This window comes from Rattus norvegicus, chromosome Y (assembly GCF_036323735.1).
Source record: "Rattus norvegicus strain BN/NHsdMcwi chromosome Y, GRCr8, whole genome shotgun sequence".
Classification (NCBI taxonomy): Eukaryota; Metazoa; Chordata; class Mammalia; order Rodentia; family Muridae; genus Rattus; species Rattus norvegicus.
In genome coordinates, this window is record NC_086040.1 from 31,033,186 (window position 1) to 31,060,031 (window position 26,846).

General features: G+C 36.2%; 1 long non-coding RNA gene across 2 annotated transcripts in view; it reads right to left on the minus strand.

Annotated features, from left to right (window-relative positions):
* Positions 1 to 24,314, minus strand: part of LOC134484354 (uncharacterized) — an 853,788-nt gene extending 829,474 nt beyond the window's left edge. Inside the window, exons 1-3 of one of the 2 annotated variants that reach the window (XR_010061767.1) lie at positions 24,218 to 24,314; positions 23,662 to 23,763; positions 22,616 to 22,818 (exon numbers count right to left, since the gene is read on the minus strand). This is a non-coding gene — a long non-coding RNA (uncharacterized LOC134484354). Of the gene's footprint in view, positions 1 to 22,615; positions 22,819 to 23,070; positions 23,418 to 23,661; positions 23,764 to 24,217 lie in introns of those variants that run through there. The other variant, XR_010061768.1, reaches the window with a different exon arrangement.
* Between the last annotated feature and the right edge of the window lie 2,532 nt (positions 24,315 to 26,846).

Here is a 26,846-nt window from a genome sequence, read left to right on the forward strand (position 1 = left end):
CCATCTGTCCAAAGGGTCTTGAAATTTTCCAAAAATGATGAAGGAATTGTGGAAATCTGCCAATCCATACAAGGGCATGCTGGATATAACATATTGTCCCAGGATGCTCAAGTACCTCCGCCTTCTACCAAAAAGGCATGTACACCAATCTGCCCTAGGGTTTCAGGGAATTTCTTCACCCCTCTCCAGGGTTCCAGAAAGTGTTCTCCATCCTCAAAGTAATTTGTCATTGTGAAAATTATACTCCAAAATACAATAACACTTTTTATATTTCCAAAGGTATGATGGAAAGTCCACATCGAAAAAAAAATCATTTAGACCTTGTGCCATTAGCCCAAGTATATCAGAAAAATTCCATGTCCTCTAAAGCATCAAAAAAATCAATCTGGTTCTATGACTCTTCCTGGGAAAAATTTACCATCAGCAATAGCATCTCCAGGACCATCAAAATCTAAAAAGGGGTATCTAGAATATTTATCATCTGCCCAAAGGTCTTTAGGATGTTCAGCAACTTCTCCATGAGCTTGGTTAACCCATAGAACAAAAGAACTAAAGCCATCTTCCCAGGGTGTTTTCACAAGAACCACATAGTTTTTCTTTTCTTTTATGCCAAGACATAAGGCCAGCTTCCTTCTCCCCATCTCTATTCTCTTTACCCTCTTTCTTCTCCCTCCCAAATGGCTGTTTACTCTAAATTAGAGGCCAATTAGTAAACCCTAGAGGTACTGAAGGAATATCCGAGAGACAGTTGCTGTCAGGACAATGCTAGAAACATCACAGAACCAGTTAGGGCTCTCCAGGATACAAGAATATTTAAGGCAGGACCCAATGATGATGTCAGTGAGAACTTCCATGGCCTACCTGTTAAACAGCTTTCCTTACATTGACCAATTTCGAGGGTGTCTTTTCCATGACTGTCTCCTGTGACACAGTGGAAACCTTTACATACTACATCTCTCCAATGCTAAGTACTTCTATTGTTTCATTAGGGGTTACATTCTCTGAATGGAGAAAGTTAGTTAGGGGCTTGGCATGGGAAGAAAAGATCTAGGAACATGGAGTGGAGGAGATTCTTCTGGATAATAATTTTATTCCCAGGTCCATTCCTGTGACATACACTTCAATTTCCTAGGTTTTCTCTGTATCTCCAAAGCAAGTATTTTCCCTACAGACCTTCAATTGAATAAATATTGTATTAACTATTTTGTCTACATTCCTTGAGAGGGTACGTTATACATATTCCTGAATGTGTACTCAAAAATTCTGTTTTCCAATTCAATATTTGCAATGACTTTGTCAACAAAGGGGGCACAGCTAGAGAGTGAGTATAAGAGTGTAAATACTGTGTACCTTCTTCAAATGATAAACTCCCAAACACTTATTTTATCCAAAAATTTCCAGACATCATTAAAGCAAAGGAAAGCATGGACTATAGAATTTGGTTCCCTTGTCCCATTTGATATCAGTTCTGCATTATCTACCTTACTATGTTCCCATGACAAGATTTGAAGGTTTTTGATGTTTTACCCTGATCCTTTCTTCAGGCCAAACATAAGATTCAGGAGGATGTGCAGTATGAGGAATAGAGTGTGGTCCAGTGAAACCTCAGCTTCATTAGGTTCATAAGAACAGGAGAGAGTCTATATAGAACTGTCATTTGTGGATTCTACTTTCTTGATCTTGTATCCCAGAATCCATGTTAAAATTCCATCTAACTTCGTAGCTATAATTTACATATATATATATATATATATATATATATATGTACATATATATATATGTGTGTGTGTATATACATATAAATGTGTGTAATAGATGATATAGATATATATTTGTATATATAGATGATATGTAGATATATAGATATATAGATAAACAGATATACAGATATAGATATATAGATATATAGTTATATAGATATATGGATATATAGATATATAGATATATAGATATACAGATTATAGATATGGATATAGAAATAGATATAGATAGATATATTAGCCACCAAAATAGATAAGATGGATGAATCTTAGAATTGCATGATTAGAAGAAACAAATATAGGTCTTTCCTGAGAGACACAGTTAGAGCATATCAAATACAGAAGTGAATGTTAGTGGCAAACCAGTAAACTGAAAACCCATTGGTTGTTGGTAGATTTTGTGAAGGGTTACAACAGCTGAAGGACCTTTTAATCCTATAAGGAAAACCATGCCATCGAACCAGAGTTTTCTGGTTGTATACAAATATTCAAAGATTGTACATGGATAGAACTATGGCTCCCACTTCATATGTAGTGGAGAATGGTTTTGTTTTGCACCAATGGAAGGAGATGCCCTTGGTCTAAACTAGGTTTTATTACCAATTCAAGGGAATTTCAAAGAGCAATAAGAGGGATTATACAAGACGGGTAGGGGGACTGGTTAGGGATCTTATGGACAGGAAACTGGGAAAGGCAAACATATTTGAAATGTAAATATGGAAAATCAAATTAAAAAAGCAAAAAAAAATCTTGCTAAAAATAATAAATATTAAATAAGTTAAAGATAAGAAAACTGCCTTCTAATCATACATATTGAATGTGAAATTTAAAGGGTCACAATCAGGCAATGGCAGTCAGAGTAATCCTAGTGAAAAGACTGATATGATGTATTATAAACATGTCTAACTCCCAAATACCAGTATCAGACACAAACTGCACATAGGTAATCCAATAATTAAGGAGTTTACTCTGAGCTGAGGACACAATAATTTTCTTTCACTTCTTCTTTAGGACCCTTTTCTTTTGGGCAAAAAAATAAAAGGCATGAGCTCTAAGTAAAAGGACAGTGCCCTACTCAACACCTAGCTTTTGTGATAAATATATTAATGATATAAACTCTCTGAGCTCAAGGAATCACTAGAAGCAGGGAAGTCCAGTTAGTTTTGACAGGTTCTAAGCTCCTGAACCCATGTGTGGAAGGATCAGATCAGTTGTATCTCTTCAACGTACCTACTCAACTCCTACCAAAGACTCAGTGAGATTTCCCAGGGTCAATATGTTTCTTCCTTTTTCTTATACCAAGACAGAAGGCCATATTCTTTCTCCCCATCTCTGAGCTTTTCATCCTCTTTGTTCTCACTCCCAAAATGCTGTTTGCTCTGAACTGGAGGCCAATTACTAAATCCTATAGGTACTGAAGGAATATACGAGAGGCATTGCAGACATGACAACATGATATTACAGGAGAAACTAGGGATCTCCAGGATACAAGAGATTTTTTCATGGAGGGCCTAATGATGATATAACTGAGAATTTCCATGGCCTACCTCTAAACAGCTTTCTTTACATTGAGCAGTTTCAAGAGTGCCGTTTCCAGGTATGTCTCCTGTGACACAGGGGAAAACTTTATTACTCCATCTCTATAAAGCTAGAGACTTCTCTTTTCTTCCATAGTGGTTACATGCTCTGAATGTAGAAAGTTAGTCAGGGTCCTGGTATGGGTAGAAATGATCTGGGAACTTGGAGAGGAGGACTTAATTCCAGGTCCATTCCTGTGATATACTGTTCAATTTTCTAGTTTTCTCTGCCTTGTATAGCCCAGTATATTCCCTACAGACCTTTATGTGATTGAATATTGTATTTCACTTATCATTTGTACATTCCTTGATAGGGGACTTTATAAATATTCCTGAATGTGTACTCAAAAATCCTGTTTTACTATGCCATTTTCTGCAATGATTTTGGCAATGACGTGGGCCCAGCTATAGAGTGAGTATAACAGTGCAAATACTGTGTACCTATTTCAAATGATAAAGTCCCAAATCCTTATTTTATCCAAAGAGTACCAGACATCAATAAAGCAAACGTCCACATGGACTATACATTTCTGTTCTCTAGTCATATTTGATATCGGTACCACACGATCTACCTTACTGTGTTCCCATGGCCAGACTTGAAGGCTGTAGATGTGTTATCATGATTCTTTCTTAAGGCAAAATATAAGAAACAGGAGCATGGAGGAGTTTACTCTGAGCAAGAGACACAATACTTTTCCTTCCTTTCTTCCGTAGGTCCTTTTTCTTCTTGTGAAAAAGAATAAAGGTCATTTGCTCTCAGGAAAACAACAGTGCCCTTCCCATCACTTGGCTTTTGCAAAAAAGATATGAATGATATAAACTCTCTGAATTCCAGGAACCATAAGAACAGAGAAGTCCGGATGCTTCTGAGAGGACCCCAGTTCCTGATTCCCATATGTGGGACGCTCAGATCGATGCTATCTGTTAAGCAATACCACTCAAAATCTACCGAGGCATCACTGGGCTTTCCCAAGCACACATATTTCTTCCTTTTTTTTTTGACCAAGACAGAAGGGCAGCTTTCTTCTCCCCATTTCTGATCTCTTCATCCTCTTTGTTCTAACTCCCAGATGGCTGTTTACTTTGAATTAGATGCCAATTACTAAACCCTAGAGGTACTGAAGGAATACCTGAGAGGCAGATGCAGACTTGACAACACTAGAGACATCAAAAAAGAAGATAAAGCTCTCCAGGTTACAAGAGATTTTTCAGGCAGGGCCTAATGATGATGTCTCTGAGAACTGCCATGGCCTACCTGCTAAACAGCTTTCCTTACATTGATCAGATTTGAGGGTGCCCTTTCCTGTTATGTCTCCTAAGATTCAGTGGAAATCTTTATGTACTCCATCTCTCTAAAGCTAGACACTTCTCTTTGCTTTATTAGTGGATACATGCTGTGAATGGAAAAAGTTAGTCAAGGGCTTGGAATGGGTAGAAAAGATTTTGTAACATGGAGTGGAGGAGATTCTTCTGGATATTAACTTTATTCCCAGGTACAATCTTTGAAATACAGTACAATTTTGTAGGTTTTCTCTATTTCCCAAAGGCCAGTATTTTCCCTACTGACCTTCAATTGAATGAATATTGTATTTCACTTTCTTAATGTACATTTATCGATATGGGACTTAATATATATTGCTGAGTGTGTACTCAAAAATTGTTTTCCAATTCCATTTTCTGAAAAGATTTTGGCAAGAAAGGTGGCCCAGTTATAGAATGAGTATAACAGTGTAAATATTGTGTAGCTACTTGAAATGATAAACTCCCAAGTCCTTATTTTATCCCAAAATTACCAGATATCAGTAAAGCGAAGGCCAACATGGACTATAGAATTAGGTTCTCTAGTCCCATTTGATATCTGTTCTGTATTATCTACCTCACTGTTTTCCCATGGCCAGACTAGATGGTTGTGGATGTTTTACCATGATTTTTTCTTGAGGAATAATAAGATAGAAGAGGAAGGACTGTGAGAGGAATGGCTTGAGGTCCACTGAAACCTCAAATTCAATAGGTTCATAAGAACAGGAGGGAATCTATTTGGCATTGTCCTTTGTGGATTCTACATTCTTGACTTAGTTACACAGAATCCATATGAAAATTCCCCCTACCCAAGCAGCAGAAGGAGCCACCTACATATATATCACCAAAACCTGATAAGATTGATGAAGCTAAGAAGTGCTTTCTGCCAGGAACCAAATATAGATTTTTCCTCAGAAACACAGCTAGAGCATATTATATACGGAAGTGACTGTATTCTTGTAAAACTATAAAAATAAAAAGTAAATTTTTGTTTTATCCTGCTAACTCTGGCACTGAAGTGTCTGAAATTCTCTGCTAGATATCTTGGCATAAACACCTTCCCAGTCCTCAGCTACACAGTGTTTCATGCCGTCACACACTCTCCCATACTCAAACCCTCACATAAAAAACACACAGCACAATAATCTTTGATTTAGTTGATTAGATATATTTGCCCACTTAAACACACCACGTAGGGTACTACCCATCCCTTATGAATATTAAAAACGACTTGTAAATACACAGAGCAGAATCTTAAATTCACCTGCCATGGCTTCTCACTCTGTCATATTACAATCCTCTTTTTTCCTCTAGTGTCCTCCTCTTCCTTCAAACATCTCTACTGATCATTCTTCCTTCTCCTCACAAATTAACCCTCCTTCTATCCTGTTCCTGCCACTCACTTATACTTTACACATTCAATGGGGATGTAGTTCTTGTGAAGTAACCTGAGTTCTGAGTACAGGACTATGCACCTGACTTTGGGGCAGTTGAATTTGCATCAAACACAGAAAACTGCAGGGAGAACCACAAAATGAACCCTAGTGGCAAACCAGTGAACTGAAAACGAACTTCTTGTTGGTAGATTTTGAGAAAGGATTAGAAGAGTTGAAGGTGCTTTCAAACCCATAAGAACAACAATGCCAATGAAACAGAGCTTTCTGGTAGTAGACCAATATTCAAACAATGAACATGAACAATCCTATGGCTCTTACTGCATATGTTGCAGAGGATGGCCTTGTTGGGTGATAATGGAAGGAGAACCCGTGGTTCTGCCTAGCTTTGACTCCCAGTTCAAGGGAATATCCAGGGGCAGTAAGGGTGGTTATAAGAGAAGTGTAGGAGGACCGGTAAGGGATCTTTCAGTCAGAAAACTGGGAATGGAAATATTTTAAATGAAAATTTAGATATATCCAATTAAAAAAGCAATAAAATTAGTTAAAAATTTAAAAAAAATGAAAGACATGAAAGAAAAGAAATCTTCCAGCTATTCACACCTATTGACTCAGAATTTTAAGGGGTAACTGGCAGGGAATGGTAGTCAGAGTATTACTAGTTGAAAGACTTATATGATGAAGTCTCATCTAGAAGCACTTCTCCCTTCCAGCTATCAGTGCCAGACACAAACTGCATTATTAGAATACAATGCATGGAGGAATTTACTCTGTGCAGACGACAAAATACTTGCCTTACCTTTTCTGTTAGGACCTTTTCCTTTTTGACAAAAGGATAAAAGCTGTGAGCTCTCAGGAAAAACTAGAGTGCCCTTCCCAAAACCTGGCTTTTGGGATAAAGAAATGAATTATATAAACTAACTGACTACCAAGAAAAATAACAAGCAGGGAAGGCCAGATGCTTCTGAGGGGCTCCCAGCTCCTGATTCCCATATGTGGAAAGCTCAGATCAAGGCTATCTCTTCAGTGAACCTACTCAACACCTACCCAAGACTCAAGGATCTTTCCCATTGACCACGTGTTTCTTCTTTTTATAACTAGACAGAAGGTCACCTTCTACACCCCATGTCTGATCACTTCATCCTCTATGTTTGCCCTCCCAAATGGCTATTTACAATGCATTAGATGCCAATTTGAAGACCCAAAGGTACTGAAGCAATATCTGATAGGCAGTTGCAGTCAGTACAACAATTGTGACATCACAGAAGAAGCGAGGTCTCTCCAGGATACAAGAGATTTTTCTGGGAGTCCTAATGATGATGTCACTGAGAACTGCCATGGCCTACCTGCTAAACAGCTTTCCTTACATTGACCAGATTTGGAGTGCAATTTCCAGGAGTTTCTCCTGTCTAACAGTGGAAACCTTTACATACTCCATGTCTTTAAAGCTAGAGATTTCTCTTTGCTTCATTAGAGGTTACATATTCTGAATGGACAAAGTTAGTCAGGGGCTTAGCATGGCTTGAAACGAATTAGGAATATAGAGTGGAGGAGATAGTTCTAGATAATTTTTGTTTCCCAGGTTCATTCCTGTGATACACAGTTCATATCCCAGGATTTCTCTATTTCCCAAAGGCCAGAATTTTGCCTACAGACCTTAATTGAATGAATATTGTATTTCACTTTCTCATTGTACATTCAATGATAAGATACTTTATTAATATTCCTGTATGTGTACTCAAAACTTCTGTGTCCAATTTAATTTTCAAAAAAGCAAAGGACAAAACAACTATGGAATTCAGTTTCTAGTACTTTTTGATATCGGTACTACACGATCTACCTTTTTGTGTTCCCATTGCTAGACTTGAGGGTCATACATTTTACCATTATTTCTCTGAAGGCCAAACATAAGATACTGGAGGATGGGCAGAAAGAAGAATGGCTTGAGAGCAAGTGAAACCTCAACTTTAATTGGTTCATAAGAACAGGAGGGAGTTTATTTGGCACTGTCGTTTCTGAACTCTATATTCTTGACCTAGTTGCTCAGAATCCATGTTGCCTCCACCCAACCACATAGTTCTTGGAGCCACCTAAAGGAGGATATATGTATATGTATATGTGTGTGTATATATATATATATATATATATATATATATATATATATATATATATATATCAGCCACCAAAACTAGATAAGATTGATGTCGCTAAAAAGTGCAATCTGCCAGCAACTGGACATAGATATTTCCTGAGAGACACAGGTAGATCATGTCAACTACAGAAGTTAATGCTAGAGCAAACCAGTGAACTGAAACAGAGTTCTTGCTGGCAGATTTTGAGAAAGGATTACAAGAGGTGAAGGAGCTTAAAATCCCGTAAGAACAACAATGTCAATGAACCAGAGCTTTCTGATACTAGACCAATATTCAGTGAAAGTACACAGACAGAACTATGGATCAAACTGCATGTGGCAGAGGATGACCTTGTTCATCATGAATGGAAGCCGAAGCTATTGGTCCTCTCTAGGTTTGTCTCCAAGTTCAAGGGAATGTGAAGGCACAGTTGGGGGGGGGGGTTAGAGAAGAAAGGGGAAGGATACGGGTAGGAACCTTTTGGGTAGGAAAATGGGAAATGAAATAACATTAAATGTAAATATAGAAATATCAAGTTAAAAAAAGCAATAAAATTGCTAAAACATAAAAAAAATGAAAGAAATAAAAGAAGAAAAAACTGACAGCTAATCATACCTATTGACTCAGAAAAGTAAAGTGGTGGTCAGTGGAAATATTAGTGGGAAGACTGAGATGATGATGTGTCACCTAATAGCAATGCTGCTTCTCAGACTGCACTATAGATATGCAAACATGGAGGTGTTTATTCTGAGCTAGAGACACTATATCTGTCTCTACCTTTTTCCTTAGGACTTTTTTCTTCTTGTCAAAAAGAGTAAAGGCCATGAGCTGTCAGGAAAACAACTGTGCCCTTCACAACACTTGGCCTATTGAATAAAGAAATTAATGATATAAACTCTCTGACTTCCAGGAACAATAAAAACAGGCAAGTCCAGATGCTTCTGAGAGGCTCCCAACTCCTGATTCCCATAGGTGGGAGGCTCAGATCAAGGCAGTCTCTTTTTCAATCCCACTAAATTCCTACCAAGTACTCACTGAGCTGTTCCAAGGACCACTTATTTCTTTTCTTTTTTTTTATACCAAGACAGAAGGCCAGCTTCCTTTTTTCTTCCCATATCAGATCTTTTCATCCTCTTTGTTCTCCCTCCCAAAAGGCTGTTTACTCTGAATTAGAGGCCAATTAGTAAACCCTAGAGGTACTGAAGGAATATCTGAGAGGCAGTTGCAGACACAACAACACTTGTGACATCACAGGAGAAGATAGGGATCTCCTGGTTACAAGAGATTTTGGAGGGAGGGATTAATGATGATGTCACTGAGAACTGCCGTGGCCTACCTGCTAAACAGCTTTCCTAACAGTGACCAGTTTTGAGAGTGCCTTTTCCAGAAGTGTCTCCTATGACACAGGGGAATGTTTTATGTACTCTACCTCTTTAAAGCTACAGACTTCTTTTTCCTACATTAGCGTTTTCATGCTTTGAATGGAGAAAGTTAGTCAGGCACATGGCATGGGTAGAAATGATCTAGGAACATGGGGTTGAGGAGTTTATTCTGGATAAGAATTCTATTTCCAGGTCCATTCCTGTGACATACACTCAATTTCCTAGGATTTCTCTCTTTCCCAAAGGCCATTATTTTCCCTACAGACCTTTAATTGATTGAGCATTGTATTTTATTTTCATATTGTACTTTCCTTTATAGGAGAATTTATATATACATATATATATATATATATATATATATATATATATATATACACACACATAGTTGTAGAAGACACCATATATATATATATATATGTATATATATATATATGTATGTATATATATATATATATTCCTGAATGTGTACTCAATAATTCCGTTTTGCAATTTCATTTTTTGCAATAAATTAGCAACAAAGCGTGACCAGTTATAGAGTGAATATAACTGTCAATATTGTGTTCCTACTTCAAATAATACTCCCAAATCCTTATTTTATCCAAAAACTATGAGACATCAGTAAAGCACAGGCCATCATGTACTATAGAAGGCAGATCTCTACTCCTATTAGATATCAGTTCTAAAACGTGTACCTTCCTGTGTTCCCAGGGTCAGACAAAAGGGTTTAGGCGGTTTTACCACTATTCTTTCTCAGGTGAAACACAAGACTCAGAAGGATGGACAGAAAGAGGAATGGCTTGATGTCCAGAGAAACCTCAACTTCAATAGGTCCATAATAACAGGAAGGAATTTGATTGGCATTTCTACATTTTTGACCTAGTTCTACAGAATCCATCCTAAAATTCCACCAAACCACATAGCTGTAGGAGCCACCAAATATATACATATATACATATATACATATATATATATACATACATACATATATTTATATATATATATATTTAGATAGTTATATATATATATATTTAGATATATAGATATATATAGATATAGATATGGATATAGATATAGATAAAGATATATAAATATAAATATAGATAAAGATATACATAAAGATATAGATATAGATAACAAGAGACAGATATAGAGGTAAATTGATAGATAGATGATAGATAGATAGATAGATAGATAGATAGATAGATAGATAGATAGATGGATAGATAGATCTGCCACAAAACTACATAAGATTGATGACGCTAAGAAGTGCATGCTGCCAGGAAATGGATATAGATCTTTCCTGAGAGACCCAGGTAGACCATGCCAATTACAGATGTGAAGGTTATTGGCACACCAGTGGAATGCAAACAAACCTCTTGTTTGTAAATTTGGAGAAAGGATTACCAGGACTGAATGGGCTTTCAAGCCCATAACAACAATGCCAACGACCCATAGCTTTCTGGTACTAAACCAATATTCAAAGACTGTACATGGACAGAACTATGGCTTCAAATGTATATGTAGTAGAGGATGGCTTTGTTGGATATCAATGGAAGGAGAGGCTCTTAGGCCTACCAAAGCTGGAACCCCCAGTGTAGGGGAATGTCACGGGTGCTGGGAAAGTGAGTGGTTGGTGAGGGGAACACCTTTATAGAAGAACTGGTTGGGGAAAGGATAGGAGTCTTATGACTGGAAAACTAGAAAGGTGAATAATATTTGAAATTAAACAAAATATTCCATTTTTATAAAAGGAAAAATAAAATTTTAACCAACTGAACAGCCAAAGAGGAATCTCAATCCCACTTGAACGGGAGAAGAAATGAACCTCAGGAGGGAAGAGTGAGGGGCCTGTGTGAGAAAGGAGTCAGTAAGGGAGAGGGGAACATGTTCAAGTGTTGGTAGGGAATTTGACTGAAGTCTTGAGTGCCAGCAGAATGAATGAAAAGAGTCAACCTCATGAACTAAAAGTTTGGAGGTGGGGGTGGCTCTAGAATATTCCAGAGACCTGAGATGTAAGAGACTATCAGGACTCAGTGAAATGTCCAGGAGTAGGTAGAGGGAACTTGTAGAGGCTAACTCCATGACGAAGAGAGAGCATCAAGTGAGGGATAAGGTTGCCATCCACAAATCAAAACTCTGACCCATATTTGTTGCTGTCTGAAAGAATTTAAGGGACAAAACCAGAGAGGAGGCTGAGTAAAAGGAATTCCAGTGTCCCGCGATATCTGGGAACCAGATTAAGTAGATGCCCCCAAGGCCTGACACTATTACTCATGCTTTGTCATGTTCACAAAACGGACCTGACATGACTGCATTAGCAAAGAAAAAACAAGCAGCTGAAAGAGTCAGATGCAGACATTTACACTCAGCCAATGAACAGAAGCTGCTAAGCCCTGTGGTTGAATTGGGGAAAAGCTGAGGAAGCTGAGTAGGGGAGCAACGCAGTCGGAGGACCAGCAGTGTTAACTAACCTGGACCTCAGTGATTTTTCAGACACTGAGCCATCAATGCGGCATCATGCACCAGCTAATATGAGGCCTCTAAGATTGGAGTGCTGGTTCTGGACACAACAAGAGAAGATGCACTTAACCCTCAAGACACTTGAGTTCCCAGGTAGTGGAGAGGTCTGGTAGACTGAGGGTGGAGTGGGAGACAGCTTCATTCAGTTGGGAATGTGGGGAGAAGGTATGGGATGTAGAACAGAATATGGGCTTTGAGAGGAATGAAATCTGAACTCTAAAATTTTATTAAGTAAAATTTTAAAAGAGAAAATATAAACTATAATAAACACTTTCTTCCCCAACTTGCTTTTTTTCCTCCTTGGTCATGGTATTTCATAAAAGTAATGGAAACTCTGGCTAAGACACAGTATTATGGGCAAAATTGTGCAAATGCTAGTTAGAGAAGTATGACATCTCTGTGGAGTCAAGTTAGTTTATGTGATTCAAACTTCCTTATTCAGAGATAGCAACTAACAGAGAATTTCTAAGACTAAGTTTATTATCATGCCGTAGTGAACATTTTTAACCAAACCATTATGGGATCTGTGATATCCAAAAAGAAATCAAGAGACTAGGAATACTAAAAGGAATGAATCTTGTTTAAACATTCTTGGAAGAAATGAAATTCATATTTATTAGATTACCATAAAGGGATTGATGCTTTGGATTGTGGCCTGCTACCAAACACAATCCATATTCTCTTTTATTACTTTCAAAGTAATAATAGTTTAATTAATAAGATGTGAACTTAACTCCAAAGATATTACTGTATGTATGGGTGTATTTTGTTTACTACATTTATTATAAAAATAATTTGTGTAAGAATGTCAATTGGAATTGCTTGGAAAAGTTCCTTGAGTTTACAGATATGGTTTTACTTAAATGAGATTTTCTCTAGCAGTGAATTCCATTTGTTTATATCATGGTTCCTTCTACATATACTGATGGAAATGACAATAGTTAGATTATTTCAGAAACACCTGGATAAAATTTCACTTACCTAAGGAAATGATTATTGAAGAAGTGTAGCAAATTTCTTTCTCACTACTGATGTACTTTCTTCATGTACATTGCTATTGGCTTCTGGAAAAAGAAAGCAAAATTCATTTTTTAATGTCTCAAGTTACCAAAGTACTTTAGAAAAAAGTCTATCTTGTCTTATAAAGGAGATATTTATCTAATGCTAAATAAGAGTAAAAAGAATAGCTTTTGGATTCTTTTTTAACTGTCCTACAAGAAATAAAATAAAATGCTTTTAATATACCATTTTTTATAGTGCTCAGCATCTCTAGTGTGTGTCTCTCACTCCCTCTCTTATCCAGATCTCTTTTAGTTTATGGAGCTGAGATGCCATACATAGTAAACATCTTCATTCTCTCTCCCCCCAGGCTCCAAACCTCCTGCTTATTACCAGTGTTGAAAAAAACTTTATATTCACTGATATATGCAGGACCAGAAAATACCTGTCTTTTTGCGGTTAACTTGGCATTCTCAGGGTCCTTCCATGCAGGATACACCAAATGCTTGAGTGATATTACACCCCAAGGAGAGCCCACAGCTGATATCTCTTCAAACTAAAACTTTGTTTTTTCCAAATATCAATATTTGCTGATGCCTCTTAAAAGCTTTAACATCCTTTGTAGCCCTCCTCCCACCCAAGGTAAAAAAAAGAAGAATGGAAGCATTGGGTTTAGTGGTGGTGGCCCTGTTTAAAAAGGTTCATTGGAGCAACTCCCAACTGTGTTGTCTGGATAGCAGAATTACATTACACAGTTTAGCAGTGGCAGCTTTTTCCATTAGCAAACATTTCATGAATACACTAGTAGTTCAATTTTGCAGAGTTGTCATAACAAACAGGAAACAGCAGCAGTGGCAGAACCTAGTAGAACAGCCAGGCTTCTGTACGTAGCCTGGACAGAGAGAAGTTCTATGCTGTGATTCTCTCAGGGAATTGAAATCAGCAGAGACTCAAGATCCACAAACATTGTTGCTGCTGCTTCATTTGTTTGCCATAGTCTGTGTAGCCAACTTTCCCTTGGAAAAAATAGCATATGTTTGAAATGTTTGCTGCTGCTACAAATACATTACTGTAGCTGAGTAATCCTGTACATTATTTTTTCTTCAGAGTGATTGACACTATCCAAATCCTTTACAGTTATTGCTGCTAATTTTGAAACGGGTAATCCAATATGTGATCAGTTGAGAAAATTCAAAACAGTGTACCTGCTTTGACCATGTTTCCAATATAAAAATTTAAAAACACTTACAACCTATGAGCTGTAATGGTACTGGAAACCCTTAACAACCATCTCAATAGCAGTTACATATTCTTACTCTTGTATAAAAAAATAGAATTAATTGGCAAAAGGTGATAACAATTTATTTTTGAATGGGCTAGCCTGTCGGTGATTTTGGTCAAGATGATAATTATCAAAAGCATGATTTCAAGCAAGTTTATAAAATAATGTGTTTAAGATATGGAGCTCATTTGCAAATTTTCCTATCCTGTTTGGCCAAATGCACATGCCATCTAGTTGTAGGGATTAATCTGGTTTATATTGTAGAAACTCAACCTAAATATACATGTTTTTTCATGCATCTATCAGCAGGGTCACAAACCCACAGTTTTATTTCAATTGTCATCTATAAAATTCCATCCGTTACAAACAACTGTCCCATGGTTGTTGGGAATCGGTGGTATGTTTTTATTTTTTTTTTCTAGTTCTATGTTAAATGTAAAGATATGAAAGGTAATAAGTGTGTGGAAAAACAATTTGGAATTGTATCTTAATAATATATTTCCCTTGGATTTTACTTTGTTTTATGTTTTATTAAGAAAATTATTGAACTTGGTGACTCAAGACAGCAAGTATAATACATTTTTTTTCTATTTTCTTTTTTTCGGAGCTGGGGACAGAACCAAGGGCCTTCCGCTTGCTAGGCAAGTGCTCTACTACTGAGCTAAATCCCCAACCCCATATAATACATTTTTAAAAATGATTTTAAGCGATATATTATGTGAACTTGAATTTTAACTCCAGTACTCCTGATTCTCAAGGGGACTTTTTCACACTTTTCTTTCTTGAATTTGAAAAATGAAGTGTACTTATACCTAAATCGAGTTTTAGAGGAGCAAAATGATATAATTTGAAGGAAATACTTAGAGTAGATTATAGGATTAATAAATAATGATATTTGACTATATCCTCCCTAGATGGTGAAGCCCTTGAAGGAAAGCAGAAACTTCATTTTTTTATAAACCTATTTTCTAGACATGTACTGGAAACATAATAAGTAATCACTTATTTTTGGAGTAAGAGTTTGAATGAGTTAGAGTAGTACATATAATCTCCAATTACCAAAAGTCAGATTTGTAGAACCATCATCATGTTAAAAAAGAAGAAATGAATACTCAAACAGAGTCATTTGACAATAACATCATTTTTCTCTTATTTGACTAAACCATATACATTATGCCTAGGCAATTTCTTTCAAAAGCAAAGTTTTTGGTTAGTAAAGAATGTATGTATGTATATATGTATATGTGTATACATTTGTATATGTGTATGTGTACATAGGGACACACACACACGCACACACACACACACACACACACACACATATATATATATATATATATATATATATATATATATATATATATATATATATAATTGTGTATGTGTACTTAAGGGCATATGTATATATGTTTATATGTATATATGTATATACGTGTAGGTGGACACATTTATATATATATATATATATATTTGTTTGTATGTGTATATGTGTTTATATATATATTTATGTAACATAAAATGCACTCTACTTTCTAACTTTATGAAACTTTTCACAGCTATACATTAGTACTCAAGATTTTTAAAAGCTGTTTCATAAATTTTGATTCATTGTAAAGTTACAGTTCAGAAAAGAGATTCAAGGTAGCTAATTAATTTTTATAATATCAAATTTCCTCATCTATTTCATAAAACACAAAGATTTAGTTTGGTAATGTGACTGTATATGGGTTTTAGCATGAGACATATCTAATTAACTTTTCCATCATGTGATGTAATTTCAGGATACTAAAGGACCTATGTGAGTTAGAAAATATAACAAATGGACTGCTATATGTGATAGATCAGAATGATAGAAAGATACATACATACATACATATTTACATACATGAAAGATCACAGATAAGTAGATTAATATCACATACTCAGAATCATCAATCATGAAATAATTATTAAATGTGAAATATCTTCTTATATGAAGCACAATTTTAAATGTGAATTATGTTCATATCTTAATACCTAAAGGAACATTTATCAGCCGTAATTTTAAAATAAAATGTCTATTTAACACTTCCACTCAGGTAATTAACAGAGATGAAATACTTAGATTCCTTTACATTAATCTGTCAAATTCTCCCATCATCTCATCTTTGTTACTTAAAGGCATAACATCATACTTTGTCTCTATTTGCAAATCTTCAGCTACTTTCCACCCTGCTCTGCATTCTACCTCAAATCTTATCACTATATTTAAGTTTCTAAGAGATACTCATGTGCTATCATGAAATTTAATCATGATCCATCATTTTTTATCTTTACTAACATTGCTCTCATATAGGTAATTATTATTTCTCTGTCACAAATGAGATCACTACCGCTTCCGTGTTTTCAGTACTATTTTCAACATCAACCATTTTATAATTGCTCTTTAAATGAGATAATAAAATGATCTATTTTCCCCCAATAAATTTTCCACCAACAGTTTGTTCCATTGAATCTTTAGACAAGAAAAACAAAGTTGTTACAAAGTTCTAGTTCTACTCAGATTTAAAACAGAAAGCTGGCTATGTGACAAGAATCATAGGAAGAATACTTCTGGAAGAGGAAGCAGAGCTTGGAGAAGACCTCATGCAGAGAAGTGCTTCATGCAATTTTAAACAGAAAGTGTGAAAGACCTGAACTTGCATATTGAATATTATTTGTTGAATAATATTTACAAGTGATTCTGAGTGGACTACATAAGCATGTTTATTTATAAATCCATGGTAAATGCTAAAAAAAAATGACATCGACGTGTAATAGAGCAGAAAAGGAAATAAAGTGGAAATTTGGTACAGGTTACATTATGGATGTTATCAGTTTAAACATGCTGATTTCATGTGATGAATATCACAGATATACTAACAGTATTGCATGACTCTATAGTGAAATTACACAGAGTGAGAACACTAACAATAACCTGTGACAAAAATGGCTATATTCTTTAATATTTCTTTTTGAAAACATTCATTTCAATTAAGAAAATTCAATAAAGGAACCAAAGATAACTCTTTTCATCTTTTGCATATCCAATCTTTAAACAGACAGGAGTATACTGGATGAATTTTCTTCAAGCATTTTGCTACTCCAGTTATTATTAATTTAAAACAATATGCAGATCAGGGTGTCATACTTGTGGGTATTGGTTACTAAGACCCAATAATCTCCTCAGAAGGACATCCATATAAAGGAATCTAAAATAATTTCCATTTAAATATTAAAAATCTTAAATATGAAGACTGCTTATCATTTTCATAATACATACACCATTTGTAATTACTTCATTTTTACGTATCAGTATCAGTCACTCTACCTCTCTTATTTTGATATATGACAAGCTTAACAAAGAGCAGACCCTATGTTTCTCAGCATGCCTCACATTTCACCCATTTTCCACTGCATCTGGGCCATATTACAATCAATATAATTAATATTTTCAAGTAAATGATAATGGGATACAAATGCATTTTTTGATATTTCCTACAGTAAAACAAGTAAAAAGATCCAATAAAAGAATAGGTACAGAATTTGTTTATATGAAAACAGTAGGTTAATAATACCTTATAATATCCACCCTAATTCATATTGAGTCAGTGCTGAAGTATATGTGTCAATGTTTATGAAAAGATTAAATATCTTTTATGTATCTTTCTAAAAACAATTGGACATAGTCAATAAAAAAGTGTCAGGCTCAGATAAGGTTTAGAAATAATTAAAATAAGTTCCAAAAAATATTCTAAAAGACAGTTATACAACATATAAATTTAATTCTCAGGCTCCATAACTAGATAATATAGTACTGAGCAATTGTATTCAATTTGCACATACAATTTTAATTTACATAAAAAATAAATGTTTAAAATCTCAAAAGCTATATTTATTCAACAGTAAGATTTCAGAAGTGTAAGTTTATTCTTTTTTTTCATTTTCATTAAATAGGGTATTTCTCATTTGTATTTCAAATGTTTTTATCTTTCCTGGGTTCCTCTTCATCACCCCTAGTCTCTCCCACTCCCTCATTTTAGTGATTGTCTCCTCCACATGGACACTCCCTTCCTTACTGTCCCAGACAACCAAATATCCAAAATTTTAAAATGGGTTAGAGAGCTAAACCAAGAATCCTTAACTGATGTAACTCAATATCTGAGAAACATATCAAGAAATGTTCAACATCCAGAGTTATGAGAAAAAAGCAAATCAAAATGAACCAGAGATTCTACATTACACCAATCAGAATGACTAAGATAAAAAACTGATGCAGTAGCAGAGTGGTCTAGGATGTAGACAAAGTGGAACACTACTCCACTGCTGGTGGGATTAGTAGCTCTATAGCCACTTTGGATATCAAGGTGGAGGGTCAGAGAAAATTGCAAATAGCTTTACTGAAGACCCAGCTTTACCACTCACTTCAACACATATACCCACACTTGATCCACATATAACAAGGACATGTGCTTGAACATGTTCAAAGCAGTCTTACTCATATTAGTCAAATGCTGGAACCAATCGTGAAATATGTCATCCCCACTGAGGAATAAATAGAGAACGTGTGCTATAATAAAACAAAGGAACACGACTCAGGTATTAAAAATGAGGACACCAAGAACACTGTACACAAAGGGAAGAAACTGGAAAATAGTGAAGTAACAGAGTACAAAAAGGACATATCATGGAATGTATTTAGGGACAATTGGATGTTAGCCACAAAGTTAAGAATACCCAGTATTCAAATCCTTTATCACATGGAGGGTAACATGAAAGAAATCCAATTATGGATGCTTGCAACAAACTTAGAAGGCAGAGGGATGAAGGGACCTAGGTAGAGGTAGAGAAGGATAGACAAAGTGGGGAGGGGGATAGCAACAATGAAAAGAGACAAGAGAGAAATCCAGAGGAAAAGTGGAATAAATAACAATAATCATCAATGGTGGGTGGTGAACTTGGGTATCCCCAGGAAAGTCCCAGATTTCAAAAATGCAAAAGGCTCCTATACACCTACTGGGATGATAGTAGTTTAAATACTAAGCAGCAAAGAGATAGAACAACTAGAGACTGCCTCTTGTAGCTACAAATGACCCAAGTGAAGGGATGGTGCTACCCATGCAGCTCAAAATTTTTAACCTATAAATATGCAAGGCCTAAAAAAAAGTAAAAGAAAACAGCAGAGAATGAAGAAAGCCCCTTCAGAGACTACCTCACCATAAGAATCATTTCATCCACAGACCTTAAATCCTCTAACTATTCCTGATGTCAAGATGTGCTTGCAGATAAGACCCTAATATGTCTGTCCTCTGAGGGGCTCTGCCATCATCTGACTGAGACAGATGCTGATACAGCTAAACATTTGACAGAAAACTGACAGCCACATAAGATGAGTTAGTCTAATGCCTAAAGGATCTTAAGGGGATTGGAAACAAATATGAAACACAAGAGTATCAATTAAGTTTATCCTTCAGAGTCTCAGGAAATTTACCAACGAGAGTATACTTGGCCAGTACATGGTTACTGCTATATAGATAGCAAAGCATATGGAGAAGACAACTGTCCAATCTTTAATCTCTGGAAAGGAAGGCAATCGGTCTTGTGGAAATGTCATATCCAGAGAAGGTGGATGTTAGATGGCTAAAGTGAAGTGGGCATGTAGATGGAGGAGCACCATCATAGAAACAAACAGCATCGGAAAGGCTTGGGGGATTCAAGAAAGAAAGAAGAGTTTGGGAAATGACTTTGAAATGTAAACAAATACATAGATATTTTGCACTTCCAATGTTTATAATATAAGATATGTATGTTTCCAACAGAGATGTTCACATCTCTCTCCTTAATGAATATACAGTCAGTATTTGTAACATAGGTTTACTGAAAGTTGAAATCCAAAATTGTTGTGACTTACTTATTATTCGAATTTCACATAGATAAACCCATTCAATATTTTATCTTCTGCCCATGTAACTATAGCAAATATTTAGTTACTTGATAGAAAATTTTAAAAAAAATTGTCTTTCTACTCCATTAGTTTTCCATTCAATGCCTCAAATGTCTCTCAATTTAACTGTATGTACTACATTCCCTTCATTGTTGCTCTTTTCCCTGTCTCTTCACAGTTGATATTCCTGTTCCTGACTGTGTCCTTCAGCAATACATAAGTACACTTGCACTTCTCAAAATATATACAGTCTGTTTCACTAGACTCTTACACAAAATGATCATACAGATACACAGTTTAGAGAATTAACATTCAGATTAAAGTGAATATGTAACTCATTTTTTACTTTTTGATCTGGATTAACTCATCTAGGATGGCATTCACAAGAGGAATTCTGATTTATTTTCATTGATATTGGGTTTAAAATACTTGTGCATTATATACTTCCTACCTTGGATTAGTCCGGCATACCACACACAGAACAGAACAAATCAATTAATTGTAGGATAAGTGCATGTATGTGTCTAGGTCATTCCACAGTAACTCATGCTAAATGTTTGAGAAGCAAATCTGTTCAAAGATAGAATGACCTCCCTTTTTTGCATGTTTCTTAAACATACCAAATCACCTCAGATTGCACCAATTATGTATACCTCTGGGCTACAGATTAAATTCATTATATCTACCATTAATCTCTCCATAGGGATTAAGAGCTTATTGATAAATAATTTTGTAGTCTTTAGATTAGAATTTTGTCCCAAAACTCATTAAGTATTTATTGTTCTGTAAATTCAAACCTAAGTGGTATTTCGGAAATTTGAGTTTCATGGTCAGACTTCGTCAGCTAAATGCACTCTGTCCATTGTTGGCAAGTACAAGCTATGCTTCCTGAATGTCATGTTTGCTGTGACTACCTAGTTGTACAGTCATGGGATACGCAAGTGAGTTCTCATATAGTTTTCTCAATACTAAATTGATCTGATCAGAATCTGTGAAGTGACGAATCAATCTCTTTGTGCTGAATGTAGGTTGCCAAACTCCCTCTGGATAATTTTTGAATAGCATCTTGTACTTATGCATATGCTTTTTAGGTGGTTTCTCATTACCTATTAACACTCCACATAGATCTGGAGCATTATATTATTGTAAGTTTCCAAGCCAAGTGATTACCTGTCCTGGATTAGAATCGTCTGTGAGTTTCTAGATCAATGTGTGTAATCCTAAGGGATTCTTCTTGATATATTATCATCTATGGATGGTGTAATATCTACAACGTTTGATACACAGCCTTTGATACACCTTCCTTCTGCTGTGTAAAATAAAATTATTTACAGCAATGGGATCCTGTAATATTTAGGCTACTACATGAATCCTTTAGTAAAATATATCTATGCATGCTTATTCATGCCCAAAAAGATCCATGGGGAGACCAACCTGGCTAAAAATGTCAATTGCTACTCAGATGTCCACTATGTATACAGTCTGAGGAAGAGTCAGTTCAGTTCAGGTGTGGAACTGAAGAATACTCAGCCATTTACCAAACGAAAAAAAAAAATCAAGTGACTAAGATAAGGATTGTGGGAATGCTTTCATCTATGTAGAACATTAATTTTAGACTCACATACAAATGTGTGATGTGCAGTATTATCAACACTTTATTTCAGTAGGAATTATATACTTTTGGGTATGGTCTCTCTGGACTATTGTATGATATCAATATAGTTTGCTGTGACAGATTTTCAAGTAAATATGAAATATGAGGACTCCAGCAGAGTAACTCTTGCTCAAGTAATACCCTTCATGTTATTTGTGACCCTCACTGGGAACACTTACTTCTATGTATCAGAGTTCTGATTCAATTTTAAGTCTTTTTTTTTTGTTCTCATGCTAACTTTTGATGTTTCCTTTCTCCAATAGAATAGTTAGTCAATGAGCCTGTATACCAGACATCAGATGCAATATCAAGCATTGGTTGCAGCTTGCCCCTCTGCTGAATTCACAGCTATGAGGAAGTGTTTCTTATGAGAAGTAATTGATCTCTACAATGTAGATTATTGTTGTCTGTGTTTTTCTCTGACTTCCTCAGTACTCTTAAGGGTCATATGAGGGAAGAAATCACAATGAGAGTGAGAAGCGATCTTTCTGGATCCCAGGATAGACAAAATACACCAAAGTTTCCTTGCAAGATATAAGAACATAGTGGACAGGGTTTTTATTCAACTTAGTCAATGAAATGCTCTCCCTTTATACCCTGTATATGTACAAATATTTACACAATTGGATTGGCTTGTTAGCTATGCCTACTTACCCAGCCTGCCCAGTTTTCAGGCTGTGAAGAGGAGACTTTGTTCTCAGCAAGGGATCACCTGGTGGACAAACATCTTACTCTTGCTCACTGTTTCCCTGTTCCTCCAAGTTAAGCAGCTTCTTTCAAATGGATCTCCATTGTCCATATTATCCCTGACTTCAGGTCTGAAGCTATGAGCCCAGTCAACAAGAAAATCTCCATAGCTAAGAAAAAGTAAAATTTTTCATTTTTTAATGCTGAGGTCGAGGGGCAGATATTATGGTGACTTTCTTTATTCTAAGATCTTCTTCAAACAGGGAAGGGGGAAGAGCATTAGAGGAGGGTAAGTTTTGATCTATCTAGGGTTGCTTAACAATAATAGTAATAATAATAATAATAATAATAATAATAATAATAATAAGTAGTAGTAGTAGTAGTAGTAGTAGTAGTAGTAGTAGTAGTAGTAGTAGTTTAGACTAGGAAGTTTATTCAGCATTTAAGAACACTGCCTGTCTTTCCAAATGTCATGAGTTCAATTCCAAGTGTACTCATCGTGGCATCCAACCATTCATAATGACAGGTGAGTCTGGTGAGTCTGACAGGTACAGTATACTCATAAAAATCAAATAAAATAAATCTTTAAAATAAATAAAAAAACAAAAGTTTACTTATCTAAGTTTAAGTTACTGTGCTTCTGTAGCTGACCAACTTTCTGTGTTCCTCTGAGGACAGAAAATGCATCTCTCTCTATTAAAATCCAGGATGAGAGCTCACACACTGCTTGCCATATCTCGTCTGTTATTCAAACACAGCTTCTGCTTTTCTGAGAAATGAAATAGCTTCCATTACACTCCTATCCTACCTTCAAGTTCTACTTTTGAGAGGCACATCAGAAAAGTGTGTTTGTGCATGAGGATGTTGGAGTTGCAGTTTCTTCTGATGTGAGAATACTGGGTTTAACACAGAGGGGTCAAGACGATCAAGGAATGACTGGGTGTAATAACTATCTTTTGTTCAAATTCTGCTGATGCCATGGGTCAGTATTCCTGGAAGTTTACCCAACTCACAGGTTTTCTTCTTGAGCTCAATAGTCAGTTTCTCCTACTTCTTAATCTGCTGAACTTGCTCATTGATGGTGGAAGGTTGGCATGATGCCTTCCCAGCAGACCCTGTAGATAAACACAAGGGAACATGCATATTAATGGCCCAGTCAGAGGAGAGACCATTCTGAGTCCCCCAACAAAGCATGAGGAAAGGGGAAATCTACAGACACATTGAAGCACTGAGAAAGTAAGAAAGCTCTTTTCAAGTTGGACCTATTAGCTACTCTCCTGCCTCCAACGATGATTGCTAGACATATGCAGGTAAGTTCTGTAGTCCATAGTTCTTAGGACAACCAAGCCCTAATCATGTATGTTCAAAAAAAATGAGTCTGAAATCTTGATACATTTCCAGGGGAGTATCCCTCTCTCTCTCTCCTTGTCACAACATGTCAATGACTTGTACAATAATCGTCTGTAGATGAAGTCCTATACTCTACCCTGAGAGTAGATTTATCTGTGTGGCTCCTATTGGATATCTTTCTCATTCAGAGTGAAATTAAGGAACTCATAGCAAACTAACTGCATGCTTGTCAATTTCTGGCTGTCTGCCAAATATTCATCAGATATTCTTGACGCTTGGTCCCTTCTTTAAAAGTCCAGATGTTTCAGACCATAAGTCCTGTTCCTAGAAGGTCTGACCCAAGCACAGCTTCTCCAGGAAGTTCCCCAGTACTGGCTCAGGGCTTACTCTCTCTGCTTTACACCAGATTATTTATTTTGCATATTTATAACAAGAAAGAAGTCCTAATATCATTTTTTTCTCTCTCATCTCTCCATGCACTCTGTTTTTCCTGTAAATAACTCGATAATCCTAGAAAACATGTCTGTGTCTAAAACAATAAGCATTAACAAAATACCACAAGGGCAGCTTCTGTTTCCATAACACTAGTGACATCACAAAGAATACCATGGAATTCCAGGCATGCAATAGTGTACCAGAGGAGTGTCCCCTTCAACAGTACATAACTATCCATTAACCAGATATTCTCCAAATCAACAAGCCAAGTTGGCCTTTCCAGTACCTTTGCTGAGACACAAGGGAAGACTTTCCATCAGTCTACCTTCTAAAAATGGAGATATGACTGATTAATTGAATTTTTTCCTACCTTCATGTACAGATACTGAAGCCTAAACTTGCAAACAAAGCTCAGAAATTGTTCATCCCGACCTTCCTATGCACACTGAAAATGACAATGAAGAAAGGAAGTTGAGAACTTAGGTCAGTATGATTGTCATTTATGCAACGATTCTAAACAGTTAATCACTCTAAGCGGACATCTTCTTTAGCTAAATGATCATTTTATCCAATTTCCTCATCCATTGCTCCTCCTAACTAATGCTGGAGAGTTGGGATTATGCCTTCCTTGTAGAGCTGGTACATAGATAAATAAAAATAAGCAAAGACTTTGGAAAGATCCACAGAGAAGTACAGTTTAGTTGAGGGAGTAAAAAAATTGGAATAATTATGTAAATTCAGGCAAAAACATTGTTCAGAGCCTCAAAAATAACATGTTTAGTCATGGGGTTCTTTATGATGTGAGCAGCAGTTCACAGATCAGGCTACACGTGCATTGCTTAACATAGGTGCAATTTGAGACCTCAAAAACAGAGGAAGCATGATGAGTCAACCTTGGAATGCAATTAAGAAGTCATGCTGTACTATGGAGAGGTATCCTGCGGAGGAAAGAGACAGACAGAGACAAAGACAGACAGACAGACAGACACAGACACAGACACAGACACACACACACACACTCACACACACACACACACACCAAAACAAAGCATCAGTCATGGGGACAAGTATGTTGTAGATCAATCATAAGGAGCTTCACCCATAGAATAAAAGTCAAATTCTTCTGTTGGGTGCCACATGTGACAACGTCTATACTCTTGAAAGGGTGTCACTACTACATTTCTGGAAAGCATCTATTAGAAACATACAGACAGGGAATGGTAATGTAGGGTAGAGTCTAGGTATTATTAAACTATACATGTTTATTAAAGCCCCATGTAACCTTTGTCATGATGCTGGCAGTCTCAGCAAAGAGAAGCCTGACATGCATTTCTTGAATATCTAAAAATTTTCTTTTTATACATGTGTATTGGACTCTATGCTTGTTGGGGGTTGTTGAATATTCTGCATCTTCACAGTTGTTCTTGTCTAGTAGATTTGGATGTCAACTCTATTTCTAATTGTGGTTCTCCAGAGGACTCCAAGTTCAGATTACCCTGGGGTTTATGAGATAAGGAAGGGTATAAACTGGAAAGAAATACATTAACATTAGTAAAGACTGTTGTAGGATAGAGGAAAAAAATGACAGAGAGGCAGAGAGAGAGACACATAGAGAGAATGAAAGAATATGCCTTAAGTACATGAAGCCAGAAAAGAATTTGTGAATCTAGAAGACAAGGTATGATAGACTGCCTGTAAATCCCAGTAACTAAGAAAGGACCAGTTTTGATATTGAGGCTTCATACAGCTTGGCCTTTGCCAATGTGAGACACACGATTTCAATGAGCAAATCCATAGACTGGAAAATGTAGTTATGGTGGTCCAGAAAAAAAAACACAGAATTGTCCCCTCTGTCTGCTTCTCATTACTCTGGTCTCCCGTGTCACAGGATGCTGAATGGTCTTCCACATACCCTCAGATGCTGCTCACAAGGAAGAGCAAATTTCTTCAACAATACTTCATCTGAGCCTACCCTTTGCTTGTGGATGGTACTCAGGAAGTGAACTGATAGGTTATACTTTTCCTAGCTGGGTGTTAAAGTTCAGACTTGAGCATCCCACTCTGTGATTTTTCAACAGTTACATGTATCCATTGGGATGGCAGTGTCACAATGACTGCAACTGTCTTGTCACGCCTTTCACATGCTTCATGTGACTGAGTTGAAAGTCTGTCTTAGCTTATTTACAGATCCACGGGATGCAGCTTGGCTTCAAAGGCCACAAGTGTGACCACAGAAAACAAGAAAACAATGACACAGTACACAGTTATAATGTAGACATGTCGGGGTATTTCCTCCAAATTTTGTTTAAAAGCAGATTTTTTTTCTTTATTATCTTGAGTATTTCTTATTTACATTTCAATTGTTATTCCCTTTCCCGGTTTACTGGCCAACATTCCCCTAACCCTGCTTTCT